Source organism: Schistocerca americana, chromosome 4, assembly GCF_021461395.2.
Source record: "Schistocerca americana isolate TAMUIC-IGC-003095 chromosome 4, iqSchAmer2.1, whole genome shotgun sequence".
In the NCBI taxonomy this organism is placed as follows: Eukaryota; Metazoa; Arthropoda; class Insecta; order Orthoptera; family Acrididae; genus Schistocerca; species Schistocerca americana.
In genome coordinates, this window is record NC_060122.1 from 266,171,560 (window position 1) to 266,188,636 (window position 17,077).

A 17,077-nucleotide genomic window follows, 5' to 3' on the forward strand; every position below is an offset into this window, starting at 1 on the left:
TTCGTTAGACCTGCTTCACGATACACGTAACGTGCAGGTCGGCATCAGCGTCCCAAGAGTGCATATTCGGAACTGCAGACTTTTTTTTATTATTTTTTTACGTCGTGTAGTGTGTAAGTTGATATTTTTGCGAAACTGATTTTTGCTCACATTAAAACTTCTCAGAGTCCGCATCTCGTGGTCGTGCGGTAGCGTTCTCGCTTCCCGCGCCCGGGTTCCCGGGTTCGATTCCCGGCGGGGTCAGGTATTTTCTCTGCCTCGTGATGACTGGGTGTTGTGTGATGTCCTTAGGTTAGTTAGGTTTAAGTAGTTCTAAGTTCTAGGGGACTGATGACCATAGATGTTAAGTCTCGGGTGCTCAGAGCCATTTGAACCAAAACTTCTAAGACGCCTAGGTTCGAATTTATTAAGCAGTTATTTTTATTTTGTGCAGCTAGAATGAAATTACATAATCGTTATACAGAATTATGGACACAAGTGCCCGTTTTATGTCATGCTGGTACAAACATGATGAAATTTACGTTTCGCATCGGTCTGGACGTGGAGGACACAATTATGTATGCAGCACTTGCTGCGATAGTGACCGCCGTAGTTCTCAGCAGGAGGTCAGAACGACGAAGTAATACCAGGAGTAGGAACTGTATTCGGCCTTTGCCGGGAAGAAGGGATGTAGGCAGGGACATCTACCCCCTGTTAATGAAGTTGAGGACCGAAGATCCGTTAATCGGAATTGATGTGTCTTGTTTTGACAAACTGCTGATGACTGTGCATGATGGAATTCACGTAGCGAGCCGCTGTGGCCGAGCAGTTGTAGGCGCTTCAGTCCGGAACCGCGCTGTGCTACGGTCGCAGGTTCGAATCCTGCCTCGGACGTGGATGTGTGTGATGTCCTTAGGTTAGTTAGGTTTAAGTAGTTCTAAGTCTAGGAGACTGATGACCTCAGAAGTTAAGTCTCATAGTGCTTAGAGCCATTTGAACCATTTGAATTCACGCAAATGACCATTTGAACCATTTGAATTCACGCAAATGACACAGTAATGAGGGACCCATCACACATTCTATACATCCAGCACAGAAGAAGAAGGTCAATGGCCGGTTGTCCTTAACGATATGAAAATGGACATGTCCGAAAGAACAGATACCATCTTCATATACTACGCACGTTGGGTGTGGTCGTCTAATACCGGCTTCATCTAACTGAAGTGATTTGCACCGCTGACTGGTGCCTCTTAATATTTTTTTGAACAAACCTGGGAAAGTGTCGGTAGGTAGCAAACCGAAGTGCCTATATTCTGCTCTGGAGGCTGATTGGCCGGAACGTCTGCAGGTTCGTTTCAGCAGTTGCCAGTGTGCTCAAGCGCATCCGCACAGCTGAAGTCGCGTTTGAGGAACGCCTCCTCCCGCTTCTGGCTACCTGGCTGAACAGTATCAGGCAGCCAGATGCTCCCCGGAAAAATGTTTCTGGTGCGTACAAGCTGCGAGATACGAGATACGCGGATGCGCAGAGCTGTCTGACTTGCTGCGGTACTGTGGGGTGGGGGGGTAGGCTCCACGCGACCCGTTCTTATGTTTCGTGATTTTTGCTGTCTCCTCTTCACGTATAGCTCTCACGTGAAATAAAAACCAAATGGATTTCTGTGACTAGAGCTATCAAGCGAATTAAAATTTATTCACTTAATCTTGGAAGGCTAAACTAACATGTTATTAGTTTCAGTTTCAGTTAGCAGACGAAGCATTAATAATCTTGCAGAACAATGAAGTTATTTCGTTGGTTTGGCTTTTGTTAATAGATTAAAACAAACTATTCTTTTCCACATAAGCAGTCAATGTATTTAAAATAAACTGTTTCATTCCCCTACTGTTGGCTAGTTATAACTGTTCGCTCAATTTCAAGTACAGATTTTCATTTACTCGCAAGTTTGGCATTATGTCATAACATAGTAATGGTACTGTGTTATCCCATAATACTGAATCATTACAGTATCGGTACTTTAAGAAAACATGCATCCGAAAAACCCAGTGAAAAGCCCAGTACCAAGTGTTGCAGTGTGAATCTGAACATAAATGTGTACTTTTCTGCCGATTTATGAATTTTAGTATGGCTTACGAAATTACGATGCCCTTTAAGTATTTCTGATTTACTGTTTCTTCTATGACATTATGTGAGAGCCTTTAATGCTGTACTCGTACATGTACGATTGTCCGTAAATGTTAACCCAGAGATAACAAAGCAGGCAAATTTGGTAGTACTGAATAAAATACATATTATGTTTCAAATATATTGTCAGCCTTAGCACAGTAATTGAATAATTTTACAAATCTATCTTCCGTGAAACACAATGTTTTTCCATTACAAAACATGTTTCAACACTTCTCTGGTGCATCCTCTACTTTCGACGTTATATCGATTTTGTGTTATTCACGTTTTAAAATTACAGAAAGTCATTTCTTGGTAAATAATAGATTGGCAGAACACCGTCTTTTATCATTGTAACTCCCCGCATGGCGTTATATTCATTCCTAACGTAGGATGTAAACTACCGGTTGTACAGTTTCTTGGGTTTAGAGACAACCTTGTTACTACTTTGTGCAATTTGAAACATTCATGAAATAACTTACTATCCTTAGTTTTCGTGTATACGAGCAACTGCTTTCTTCATTTTTTCAAGAAATTTATATTTCAGCTTACTAGTTTTTAGCAGTGGTGTTTAGATGTAAACCTGATAGTAAATGCTACACAACAGTATTGCAAAGTATCAAACGGATAAGAAAGAAACTAATTCAGTGCTATTCCTCAGAACAGCATATCGAAATGCTACGCATGGTCACCTGACGCCCCAGAGAGCACTAAATTTCAAACAGAAATGCTAAGAAAAGCCTTTGAGCACAGCAGGCAGTGAACGCGGATGATACGCCCGTTAAACCTGCAGGGCAGAACAGGTGATTAGGACTGTGGAAAGGGTCACATAAGGTGTCGATCAGTTTCACTTCCAAACTGTAATTTATTGTTACTAATAACACATTTAAACGAAAACGGCACATAGCCGAACCTTTACAACGACGAGCTTCAAAATCCAATTCTTTCACGGCTGAAGGCCTCCAAACAAGAAATCTTAAAAATCAACAAGATAAATTTCAAGTGACTGACGACAAACAGTTAAAATTGCAAATAAAATAATTAAAATATCTATGTATATATCACAGCTAGGCTGAAAGCCTCAAGGCAAAGGTGGATAGAACAAACATAAACAAGGTGCAATACCAACAGCTGAGGCCACAATTAAATTTCAGAATTTAAAAATATACTACCTTAATCTTTTAAGGCAGATGGCGCAGTGTTTTCGCTTAAGGGGAAATTTTAAGAATAAGGCTTTAGGCGACTGGAGGCCCACAGTTCATTTTCCAGAAACAAAAAAAATAGCTTAAACTTTTAAGTTTTAAGTGGGCGAGAGCATACTAAATGAAAAGGCAACGCAACGACCACAACTAAATTTAAGAATAAGGTTTTAAGGCCCAGAATTGATTTTCCAGAAATTCAAAATACCTTGAACCTTTTAGTTTTAAGTGACTGACAGCTCACTAAATGAAAAGATAGCACAACAACAGTAACTTTCAGAAAAATATCCACTTGCCAGAATTCAAACTTACTTATACGGGCTGAAGGCCCTTGATTTACATAAAACACAATAAATTTTCTTTTTCCTTTAACGCATTGGCTATAATAGATTACCAACAGATAGACAACGGCATTCAGATGCCCCCGGGGAGGGGGGGGGGGGGCGGTACGCCCTCCGTCGAAACTTTAACGTTCACTTAGGTGAGACAGGCGGTGGGCCCAACTCGCTTCCACTTTATCCGTTGGTAACCCAACCAAGAGACATTCACGGACGGACCGACCAAACGACTTGCTAGCCACCAATCGGTACGTTAAAAAATTGAAAGACTAAACTGTTACGGACGTGATTATCAACAATGAAATATGAATTCAGCTGTCAAAACTACACACCGTGTTGGACGGCAACAACATGTGAGGAAAGGGCACTGCCTGAAATTACGTTAGTGGCTAGGGCAGGTAACTGGAACACTAACGGCCACAAGGCAGAAAATTCCGCTGGTACACTTAAATTGGAAAAAAGGAAATATGGTCAACTCCACCAAAAAAGAACACTGCCTGAATTTACCTCAGTGGCCAGGACAGATAACCAGAACACTAACGGCCACAAGGCAGAAAATTCTGCTGGTGCACTTGAATTTTAATGAACCAAATAGTTAATTCCACCACGCGCAGCTCGATTCCACCACTACAAACACTCGGTGTTACTCACAGGAAACAACAGCAAACCACCGAAACGAACGACAGACCATGAACGGACGTGGCTTGGGTACTTAAGACACTACTCAACTTCGACGTCCTGGGTCGGTGAGATACCAAGCTCGTAGCAATCGGACACCTCCACACACGCTCCAGCACTGCGCAGGGACCACCAGCGGACCCAGCCGACTGCGCCGCACAGAGATATACTCCCTGGTCCGCACCAATCGACCGACTGCCCGCACACCTCCTAGCCCGAAACCATATGCACAAGACCAACGATGGTACACGGTGCAAAAATCGATACATGTCGCTGCTGCCACATGTAGAAGGAGGAAGAACCACGGTATAACCGCAACATCGGAGGGAAACGAAACACAGATAGAGAGCCAGGTTCAAGTAAACGTGTAGTTCAGAGTGAACACGGCTCAGCGGGGTTCCTGTGTCATCGTACCTGCAGAAGCGCAGTAACGCCAGTTTTCTGGACCTTGAAAGTAGCTCTTTAGAAGCTGCATTTATTTTTCAAGATGCAATATAACTGCTAAAGCCTGCCATCTAACTACTTCATGCAGGCCCTAGTTCTCCACACAGACCTCTTAGTCGGTACCCATGGCCACCACCGCACAGTGAAATTGTTCTATACAGTTGAGGCCACGGACACTGTTGCCCAGGCAGACCACGTGGATGTGCGAATAGAAGAAGACAGGGAAGAGTAGATACAGATATCCCTTCACTACATCACCTGGGGAAGGGGACTTGGTATTGAACTTCCTGTCCAGCATCCACATGTGGTGTTACCCATTTTAGTATTATCCACATGAACATCTTTCATCTAGAAAGTACAATTTGTCCAATCCATGCGGATCTTATCTATGTCGGTGTTGTTCGTTAGAGTGATGTGTGAGTTGATGTTTATTAGATAACATAACAACTACTACCATTAGACTAGTTAGTAAACAAATTCTGCATGACTTTGGAACAATATCCTGTCTGAATGTAATCTAATTAAGTTGTATATTGTTCCCACACAGTTGTGGGAGATATAAAAAGCTACCACTAACCTATTATTAATCATGCAAAAACATTTTTGCGGAATAAAACTAGATTTTTTTTAGTAGTGGACCTGTGAATTTTGAATAATTGCATATATGCAATATCTATTTCTGCTGTGTATTTACACTCTTTGTTCTGCTAGCTTACTTTATATTAAATTTATATTACATTCATATTATTACATTTACAATGATGTGTTCATTTAAGTAACTACTTAACAATGTTGGGTGCAGGTTTAACGTGAATTCTAGAATTATATGTATCCACTAACTATTCTATTTAATCTTACTTTTTGTTAGATTGGTTTATAATTAGATATGAACTGGAGTCTTTGATTAATGTTCACGTGAGTGTGCATGTTTCATGTGTATTGTATTATGCACATTTTGTATCTCAATGTTATCTCAGTGTTCTCACAGTCACTCGTATCATCGTCAGTACTGGAGCTACTCGAGCTATCTATGTCGGTCTGTCTTCGTCTGCTGCGCCTTCTGTATTGACAAGTCTGTTTGTATATGTCATATTCTGCTTTTGAGATGTTGTTGGCGATTGCGTTCTACTCTGTACATGTATCTTGGTTCCTCAACACATAGTACAGTGTTGTTTCCGTTATGTGTTCTATGTTTTTACGTAAGTGCCTATACGTAATGCAGTTCAAAGGAAAGTGTTCCGAGGAAGCATTTTTTCCCCACATGTGCAACGACTGCTTTCTGAAAGTGACGTGCTTTCTGAAAGCGACATGCATTGCAAACGCATGGGATCAGGGTCATGTCCAGTAAGAAGGCCGGCCGCTGTGGCCGAGCGGTTCTAGACGCTTCAGTCTGGAGCCGCGCGACCGCTACGGTCGCAGGTCCAGATCCTGCCTCGGGCATGGATGTATGTGATGTCCTTACGTGAGTTAGGTTTTAGTAGTTCTAAGTCCCACCTCTTTTTTATCACTCGTACAAAATGGCAACACCAGAGACGAGTGATACTAGTGCGCTTTCGAGAACTTCTCTTGCGCCTGTTCCCTCCCCACAGGACGAGGTGGGACAGGCTGAGGACGATTACTCAGTGATGAAGAGACACGCAAAAATTACGCTGCTCCTGGAGCAAAGCATAAAAAATGGAAAAATAAGCCAGGCAGCAATCTCGCAAATAAAAAATGAATTGGCTGCATGGGCAATCGCTCACGCAAAATTGGAAGGACGTGTAGAGGAGCTGGAGAAAGAGAATACCCGTTTGAGACAACAGCATCAACAACCGAACAAGACCTGAGCGGCGGTGGCTGCACAAGCCCCCACCAGACAAAACAACACGAAAGAGACAATAGACAGGGTGACTAAGAAACAAGAGACGGCGGTCTTTCTTAGGACTTTGCCTGGACAAGACACGAGCGTCAAAAGGATCCAGGAACTTTTAACCACCACAATCGACCCTGTGAAATATAAGATAAAGATTAAGCGAGTTAAACCAAGCCGCAACTCGGTGATTGTAGAAGTTGCGTCTGAGGAGGATAAAAACAAACTGATTGAAAACCCGAAATTGAACGCAGTTGTGTAAAGAGGAACCCCTTGGTCATACTGTACGATGTTCCTACAGTAATGACAAACGAGGAACTATGTCAGGCAATCAGGAAGCAAAACTTTGAGGGCATGAACGAAAATGATTTCCAAAACAGCTTCAAATTGAGATTTAAGACGGGTCCTCGGGACCGTGATGTCGTACATCATGTTGCCGAGGTCTCCGCAACAATGTGGAGACAAATAACAACAATGATCAGACTATACGCGGGATTCCACGCAGTTAACACTAGAGACTACATTGTGGTACCTCGTTGTCACAATTGCGGTGACTTGGACCACATTCTGAGGCACTGCACCAGGTGGTCGGCCTGCTCCAAATGCGGTGATAGCGGTCACACCTGAAAAGATTGCAAGGCCACAGGTGTCTGCGTCCCCTGCGAGAGTCGTGGCAAAAAGTCTTGTGGAGCCACAGGACGGAACTGCCCTACCTACAGGATGCTTGAACAAAGATTAATATCGCGAATTGATTATGGCTGAAAACGGCATACCAAGCAGAAAGCCAAAGCATAAATTCCCGAGCAAAAGGAGGAGGGATGCTATGAGAGCAAGTAGATTCAGGAATTTCCTGAAGTCGCTCACCAGCGCCGACATACCAACAGTCGACAAATCAATACAAACAGAGTCCCCCACTAGGGACATTGGCATTAAAACCGAGCTCCTCTCAGTGGTAAGAGCACCCTCCTCCCAATGCCGGGACACGCTGCCGACTAAAAATCCGCAACGGCAAGAGCATCCTGTGGTAGCGACAGATAAAGCTGCAAAACCTGTTCAAGAAAACATGGTAACACGCTCCACCGCCAACTCCGTCACAAAAGTCAGCCCGGTGGTCAGGTTGCCACCTGTAGACCCGGTGAGGGTGTACCCGAATCTCGAGTACACCATGCAACTAGCTAGGCTGGAGCAGCCGACTACCCTGACCACTGCCTTACGACATGTGGTCCGAGTAGGACATGAGAACGGACGGAGGGTAACCTTTTCGGTGATGGGGGCTGTGGACAGAACACAATTAAAGTCAGTGAACCTCCCCACTGACTTCGGAGCACTGCGTGACCTACTCAAAAAAGTGTTTGAATGACGAGGAGAAAAATTTGACCTAGATGAAATCTACCATCAATCAGTGATGGCAAACGGACGACTAGCATATGACAGGAACAAAACCTGGCCACATGACCACATACACACTTACTTTCCATGACGACCAAAATAAAAATAGGACAACTCAATACTCATAACAGTCGACTAGTAATGCAGGAGCTCCGTAAGGAAGTGGTGGAAAAGAGACTGGACATACTCTGTTTACAGGAGCCGTACTCTCCGGCTGGAAAAGTTGCGTTCACTGCTGCAACATGGCAAACCGTTAGCAGTGGGGACACCCCCAGAGCGGCCATCCTGGTAACAAACACTGCACTGCGTGCAACACCTCTGTCACAGTACTCCAATAGCCACTGCAACGTCGTGGAGATACAGTCTCCTGCTGGAATTGTAATCATCATTGACATGTACTTCCAGTACGGAGACAGAATTGAACAGCACACAGACCATCTAGTAAGTGTGGCCACGGCGTTGCGGGGAGGAAAAATCATTATAACTGCTGACATAAACGCCAAATCCCCATTATGGTACAGTGGTACAAGGGCTGAAAATGGTGCTAAAGCAGAGGAAATGATTATAGCTCTTCAACTAGTGGTGGAAAACAGGCCAGGCAATCCCCCCACCTACGTGGCCGGAGGGGGACAGGGTACCAATATTGACGTGACGTTGGTCACGCCAAACGCAGTAAATATGATCCAAGAGTGAAGAGTGGTAGACAATGCCACCACTAGCGATCACAATCTAATTACCTTTATTGTAGGAGATAGAGAGTGCCGCTGGGCCATGGGGTGGGAGGTGCAAAGAAATTTTAAGAAAACAGACTCGGAACGCCTAGCCAGAGAGTGCGACATTCCTCCATTACCAGAAGGGGACGCACGACAGGACTTTAACGTGGATGACAGAGCCGAGGGGCTGGTACGTGCAATAACAACGGCGATTAAGGCGGGCGTACCAACCAGGAGGAGGGCCATGGCGGCCACACCGTCACCATGCTCAGCCAAGCTACAAGAACTGCGTCAGTCTGTCAGGAGACTGAGAAAGCACTACCAGCGCAGTGTCGTCTGGTGGGAAAAGCAAAGATGGCTGCAGTTATACCGGGAGACAAAAGATAACTTTCAAAAAGAGCTACGGAAGACCAGAATAAAAAGTTGGGAAAGTTTTGTAACCAACCAGCTGGCCCTCGACCCCTGGGGTGTGCCATATAGATTGGTGAGGGAGAAGATCCGCTCCCCAACGATGATATCAACGCTCAGGCACGGGGACAGGATGACGGAATCCTGGCAGGAAACTGCCGAGATCCTCCTCCGGTCCCTGTTGCCTGACGATGACAGGAAGGACGACACCGAAGAGCAGCGTCAATTACGAAATGAAGACCTTGCTAGGTATGTAAATGACGAAGCGGTCCTCCCCTTCTCTGAGGAGGAGGTTGCTGCTCTCATCAAGTCCCTAAAGAAAGGAAAAGCCCCCGGGCCAGACGGCATTGTGGCGGAGGTGGTGCAGTTCTTGGCCCCACAGCTAGTTGCGCCACTCACACATCTCTTTAACGAATGCCTGGGGCAGGGCAGATTTCCAAAAATATGGAAAACCGAAAATGTGGTAATCATTAAGAAAGACCCTGACAAGGACCCTGCTGAGGCCAAATCCTACAGGCCCATCTGCCTGGTGGACGGCTTTGGCAAACTTCTCGAAAAGTTATTAGCTGACAGACTGACTGCGCACCGCATGCTGCAAGGGATGAGCGGCAGGCAATTCGGTTTCAGGCCGGGACGATCGGCATCTGATACAATCGCCCTGGCGGCCGAGGTCTGCGGCTCAGCCCCGTGTAAGTATGTTGTTGGCATCATGGTGGATATCAGTGGCGCCTTTGACAACCTGTGGTGGCCTTCGCTCTTCTCCTGCCTTCGGGAGAAGGAGTGCCCAGGGCTACTATATGGCTGTTTGAGGAGCTATTGTGAAGATCGGGAGGTATGGCTATCATCCCTTAGCGGGAAAGTCCGGAAAACTATCACCAAGGACTGCCCCCAGGGCTCCGTGTTGGGTCCCCTTTTCTGGGACATCCACATGGAGCCTCTTCTGGACAGCCTGGAACAGAGCGAAGAGGTGCTAGAGGTGATAGCCTACGCTGACGACCTCCTCCTGCTGGTCGGCGGCCGAAGTCGCGAGGACATAGAACCGAAAATAGAGAGAGCAATAGACAAACTACAACTATGGTGCCGCAACACCAAGATGACTATCTCAACAACCAAGTCGACTTACCTATTACTCAAAGGACAGCTAATAAGAAACCCGACCGTGAGAGTTGACGGTACACCCGTTCTCCGGAGACGAGAAACGCGCTACTTGGGAATCATCATCGATGAAAGGTGGAACTTTGCAAGGCACATTGAAACCGTAACCCAGAAAGAGACGAGAAACGCGCTACTTGGGAATCATCATCGATGAAAGGTGGAACTTTGCAAGGCACATTGAAACCGTAACCCAGAAAGAGACGAGAAACGCGCTACTTGGGAATCATCATCGATGAAAGGTGGAACTTTGCAAGGCACATTGAAACCGTAACCCAGAAAGAGACGAGAAACGCGCTACTTGGGAATCATCATCGATGAAAGGTGGAACTTTGCAAGGCACATTGAAACCGTAACCCAGAAAGCACTACAACTACTAAATAACCCGATTTCCATCGGACATAAGAGATTCCACCTTCCGCCTCATCTAATTAAGCTCTATCATAATAGTATACTGACGTCAGTAGTGGGTTACGGCTCGGGAGTCTGGGCTCACAGGCTCACGAGGGTGGTGCCTGCCGTGACGGTGAGAAGAGTACAAAGGAACATGATACTAAGGTCCGTGGGAGCATATAGAACATCTCTGGGAGGAGCCCTGTTAATTATAATGGGGCTCTGCCCCTGGATATAAAGATAAGGGAACAGGCTGCATGGTACTGGGCCAAAAACGATGATATCACCAAAGTAGAGGAAATTATGGGGGCACCAGTCAGGAAAAAAGGGGAGATACGGGGAAGGGGTGAAGATCTATGGCAGGAGATATGGGAGTCAGATGAAACTGGTAGAAGAACCTTTCAGCTCCTACCAGATGTTAAGGAAAGATTGAAAATGAAATACTTCGAGTCAGCTCGGGGATTGTTCCACTTTCTCACTGGTCATGGCCCTATCCGACTTATCTATGTCGGTTTGGGAAAAGGGCGACGCCTGCGTGCGACTGTGGCGCACCGGAGGGTACTCCTGACCATGTGGTTTACGAGTGCCCCCGTTTCGATGATGTAGCCGAAACACTGGGACGACAACTACCAAGTACAAACACTTATGACCTTCTAAGACCAGAGGAGACCTTTCAGAGACTGAATACGCTAGCCAACGAGGTATCACAAAAAGTATTAAAAACATTTTTGAAAGACCTTCATGACTAGATAAATAGAAATCACCGATTGTGACCACTGCCCCAATCCTGTACTGCCTGTTCGCGGATAGGTCGACTTTACAGTTGGAATCCACCACGTGCAGGACCAGGGGGACTGGGGTAATCCTGAACTGAGAAAACGCACCGATTATGACGTAGAATAGGAAGTAGATTTAGTTAATTAGAATAGGATAGTAAGTTAGGAACCTGCAGCGATAAATAACTTCTTGCCTACGCTGTGCCGGGGGTATGCTCATAGGGATTAGCTCTATGAGCGAGGCATCCAAGTAGGTTTGTGTTATTAACACTGGCACAACTGTAACGCTGCAGGCAGTTAATACTAACCTTTCGTAGTAACTAGAAATTATGCTAACACTAGTAAAATTGGAAGTAGTCTGCCTAGTAATAATTATAGTACTGTCTATAGTCAAGTAGAATGTAGAAGCTGCTATTACAAAACTAGAAACATAAGACCCACTAATCATTAAGGTGGTGGGTCATTTTGTATAATTATTATGTAATGAAATAAAGAACTTTTTTTTTAAAAAAAAGTTCTAGGCGACTGATGACCTCAGATGTTAAGTCCCATAGTGCTCAGAGCCATTTGAACCATCCAGTCAGAAAATGAACCATGCCTCAGCTGGGGTTGACATGGTGCAACCGTAACTGCTCCCTGGTATTGAGGGAAAATGCTGAAATGAACCTCCTGCTTCCCCGGCTGCTACCTTCCAGCCAATCCATCAGCGCAGGCAGGTACGATCCGACAAACAGCAGCCGGTGTCTACACACAATCCGACGGGCCAGCCAGAGGGACGTAAGGCGGACACGTCGGACTGTGTATGGGCGCCCAAATGGGTGTGTGTATAACGTAACGTTACGTTGAGTGGATGAAGGGCAGTGCCGACGTACAGCCCGCTCCTCACGAACAGCATCAGTGGTGACGCCGCACTTAACGGCCACATCCGACGTACGGATTACTATCAAGAGAATCACATGCCCTCTCTTCATGAGACGCTGCAAAGAGGTTTGGAATTTAATTCAGGGCATTCGCACAGAGACGGATGAACACAAACCTGTACACAACCACCTCTCCGCAGACGACCTAGATGATGAATTCATTCGCTCGAACTGTCCTGAATGTTCTGAAACCAATTGCGAACAATTGTGGTCCGGTGACTTGGTGCTCTGTAATCCAAAAAAAATTCCATCGTTGTTTGCCAGCAGGTAATCTCCAAGTACCCGAACGTAACCTATTCTGGTCGATGGTCGGTTGAGTGGGACCTGAGGACCCAGTCCGTTCCATGTAAACATAGCCCACACCATAACTGAACCACTATCTACTTGCACAATGCCTTGTTGACAACTTGGGCCCACAACTGCCTGGATTATGCGCCACATTCTAACCCCACCATCAAGTCTTACCAACTGAAATCAGGATTCATCTGACCATACCATGGTTTTCCAATCGTCTAGGGTGTCACGTATATTGTCCTAGATGGTCACTAGCGCAGGAGAGGTGCTGCAGGCAATGAAGTGCTGTTAGCAAACGCACTCGCGTCGTTCGTCTGCTGCCATAGCCCATTAATGCCAAATTTCGTGGCACTGTCCTAGCTGATACGTTCGTTGTATGTCCTATATTTATTTCTGAAGTTATTTCACGAACTGCTGGTTGCCTGTTAGAACAGGAAACGCTGCTGCTCTCGGTCGTTACGTGAAAGCAGTCGGCCACTGTTTTGTCCGTGGTGAGAGGTATTACCTGAAATTTGGTATTCTCAGTACACTCTTGACGCTGTGATCCCGGAATATTGAATTCCGTAACGATTTCCGAAACGGGTTGTACCATGCTTCTAGCTCCAACTAGCATTCCGCGTTCAATTCCCGTTGTGAGGCCATAATCACGGCGGAGACCGTTTCACTTGAATCGCCCGAATACAAATGGCAGCTCCATTAATGCACTGCCCTTTTGTACACGGTACTACCACCACCTGCATGTGTGTACATTGCTATCCTAAGTGCATCGCCCTATCCCATGACCTTCGTCACTTCACTGTAAGAGTAATAATGGGCTAGAGCACCCAGTCAATACTCACTCATTAAATAAATTATTTACAAGAGCAGCCAAGCAGCTTTTATTCGAGATGTCTACTTACTACTGCGGTTGTCTCTCATACAAGATTGTGTGTAGTAAATCAGATGGTTCTTCAGAAACATGTGTGCTTAATTTAAGTCTACGTAATCAAAATCTTGCTAACTAAGGCATGAAAGAGAAATTTTATCCTCAACCGATACTGGAAAGTATCACCTTCAGGACGGACTCTACCGTGCCACAGAGATTTAACAAACAGCAAACAATGCTGAAATCTCAGTGTGGCCTCCGGTTCTCCTCTAAGACGGCGAACATACACATGCTTCACTCTCGAATTTCGAATTCCTGAAGCAGGATATAACGACCTTGCCGCAGTGGATACACCGGTTCCCGTGCGATCACCGAAGTTAAGCGCTGTCGGGCGTGGTCGGCACTTGGATGGCTGACCATCCAGGCCGCCATGCGCTGTTGCCATTTTTCGGGGTGCACTCAGCCTCGTGATGCCAATTGAAGAGCTACTCGACCGAATAATAGCGGCTTCGGTCTAGAATACCATCTTACGACCGCGAGAGCGGTGTGCTGACCCCACGACCCTCTCATCCGCATCCTCCACCGAGGATGACACGGCAGTCGGAAATGCTTTAAACTGTAAGCAACACTAATCGTCGCCAGCTTTTTCATTTCAGTTACCGAGAAGTGTGTCGATGGCGGGAGACGAGCACAACGAAAGAAAAACCAGAGGTAGTTTTTCTCAGTATTGGTACCGATTAAAGGCTCAGAAAATTCCATGACCAGTAACGTTAACAACGCGCTCAGCGTCTGGCAGACCACTTACTCATTACAGCTCGTGAATTCGAATGCTGAAGGTTTCCTTTTCGTCTCTTACTGCTAGCAGCTTGCACAGCGCAGGTGTGTATGTCACCCGATGATTTACGCAATTGGTGACATGCTTTCAGCAAATGGCTGCTTGTGCGTATGAACAGAAAGCACTGTCTGCCACGTGAAAAGAGTCGACAGGTAACTCGTCCGCACTGCTGCATATGTATGGATCTGAACTGAGGATAGTGAGGTCCAGTCTAGAGAAAAGGACGTTCATTGTGGAAGCAAGACGTGAGAGAGTGCCGCATGTGGGATCTGTCCTGCAGTCAAACTGGTGCCCTCAGTGCCTAGAGCGACCAAATCGAATGCTCTGACTTACAATGATGGGCAGAACGGCTTTCGATAATATCAAGACAGCTGACAATGACAAAAAAATTCGAGGCCTCGGGTATACTTACATCGAGAAATATCTCTGACACTCGTATAAAAAAATGGTTCAAATGGCTCTGAGCACTATGGGACTTAACATCTGTGGTCATCAGTCCCCTAGAACTTAGAACTACTTAAACCTAACAAACCTAAGGACATCACACACATCCATGCCCGAGGCAGGATTCGAACCTGCGACCGTAGCAGTCGCGCGGTTCCGGACTGAGCGCCTAGAACCGCGAGACCACCGCGGCCGGCTACACTCGTATATTACAACATACCTACAGCATGTTGGCAATACATTTTTCCTGCCTGTATACAATACAAATCGTTCGTCTGATCAAACCCATTCTACATTTCCTTACATGTCAGGATCTTCAGTTTCAGATTCCTCGAACTCTGTGTTCTACCTTACCTAAATTATTTATATTGCTTACCTCCCAGCAAATTATTTCCGTTACGGTATTTCTTAATTCTGTGGATATTTTTATTTCTCGTATGATGCAGAAGTCATTTAGAAAAAGATGACTTAAATATCAGATTAATATTCAACAGATTAAGCATTCATCAAAAGCTGACTAAAACGCAGAATAACGTATTACATAAATTATTAGCTGCTTTTGTTCTGACACTTTAATTCGTTATATATCTATCACGACGAGCTCATTCGGCATTTTTGCCAGTAATATCGCTTACATATACGTTAATGGTAACTTTTTACCATTTAGATGTTATGACGTAAATTACATATTGCATCCTGAAGCGTCTCTGATTATCTCTCAGTGCTACTTGTTACGTTTATACTATCATTTATTTTGTATGTTTGACTGTTGTCCCCAATGAAGCTTATATGTTTACAGTGAAATTATTCGCGGAAAATTCATTGGAAAAATTCATTGAAAAAAACTGTCAGACATATGTAAGTGCTGTATAAATGCTTTTATAAAATGATCAACAGCTCTGAGGGGTAATCAGAAAGACACTTCAGGACGCAATATCCAATATATGTCATAAAATCTCTAATGTGAAACAAGTAGCCACTAACATATAAGTAAGCCATTTCATTCTATATTACACTGCAGACGTAAGAAACATAATTTTGTCCTAAATTTTTACGGAAAATTGTACCATCATTGCAGGCCTACTTGAAAATGGAAAATTTTGGAAGTCTGTGGTAAGATCTTACAGGACGAAACTGCTGAGGTCATCGGTCCCTATGCTTACACACTACTTACTCTAACTTAAACTAACTGACGCTATGGACAACACAAACACATATGCCCGAGGGAGGACTCGAACCTCCGATGGGGTAGCCGCGCGAGCCGTGCAGGACGCACTAGACCGCGTGGTCGACATATAACAAATTAACAAAATGTGTTTAACAAAGCAACAAAAGTTTGGAAGAGTTTGTGCATTATGCCTTCTGCTGCGAACTTAGCAGAGGGTTTTGGATTTATTTAAATGAATGTTACACAATGAAGCACCAGTCCGATAATCATCAAAGTACTTGGAGACGCTCGTCACACATGTGGTGTTTAGGAATCCTGCGTACTCGGTTCACTAGACAAACATTCAAACAAATCGTATTAATGAGTTTTATTACAAAAAGTAAATGAAAATACATAACTTTGACAATTACACACATGTGGCGCAAGCAAACGGCGACATATGAAATAATCTAACTTCTTCAGTATAAACAATTCCAAGTCTTTGCTACATAGAGAGAGTACAAGCAAAGTGAATAGAGTTGACGCTGCTATACAAGTGTCTAATTTTGAAGCTGCTATTGAAGTGGGCCGTCACCAGTCAGTCGTGGCGCTCATGTCCCATTCACACAGTGGCAGCTGCTGTCGCGTTGTCGTCCTAGTGGGAGGTTCTGTCAGCGTGCGATTTGCTGACCTCTTCTCACAGTCTTCTCTTCCTTGTCGTTCCTGACTGGCGCGCCGGCGCTTGACTTTACGCCGTAACAACATAGCGGATACTGAGAAAAACTTACATTCCATTCTGAAAAGATATTTATCATACACATCAGTACGAGGAGTGACAGCCATGGGTAAGAAAAACGCCTTTATTGTTGTCCTAATATCATTGTGAGGAATTTCTTGCCATGCCTAAAACACTGTTGGGTCGGAATGAGATTTTTCACTCTGAGGCGGAGTGTGCGCTAATGTGAAACTTCCTGGCAGATTAAAACTGTATGCCAGACCGAGACTCGAACTAGGGACCTTTGCCTTTCGCGGGCAAGTGCCCTACCAACTGAGCTACCGAAGCACGACTCACGCCCCGTCCTCACAGCTTTACTTC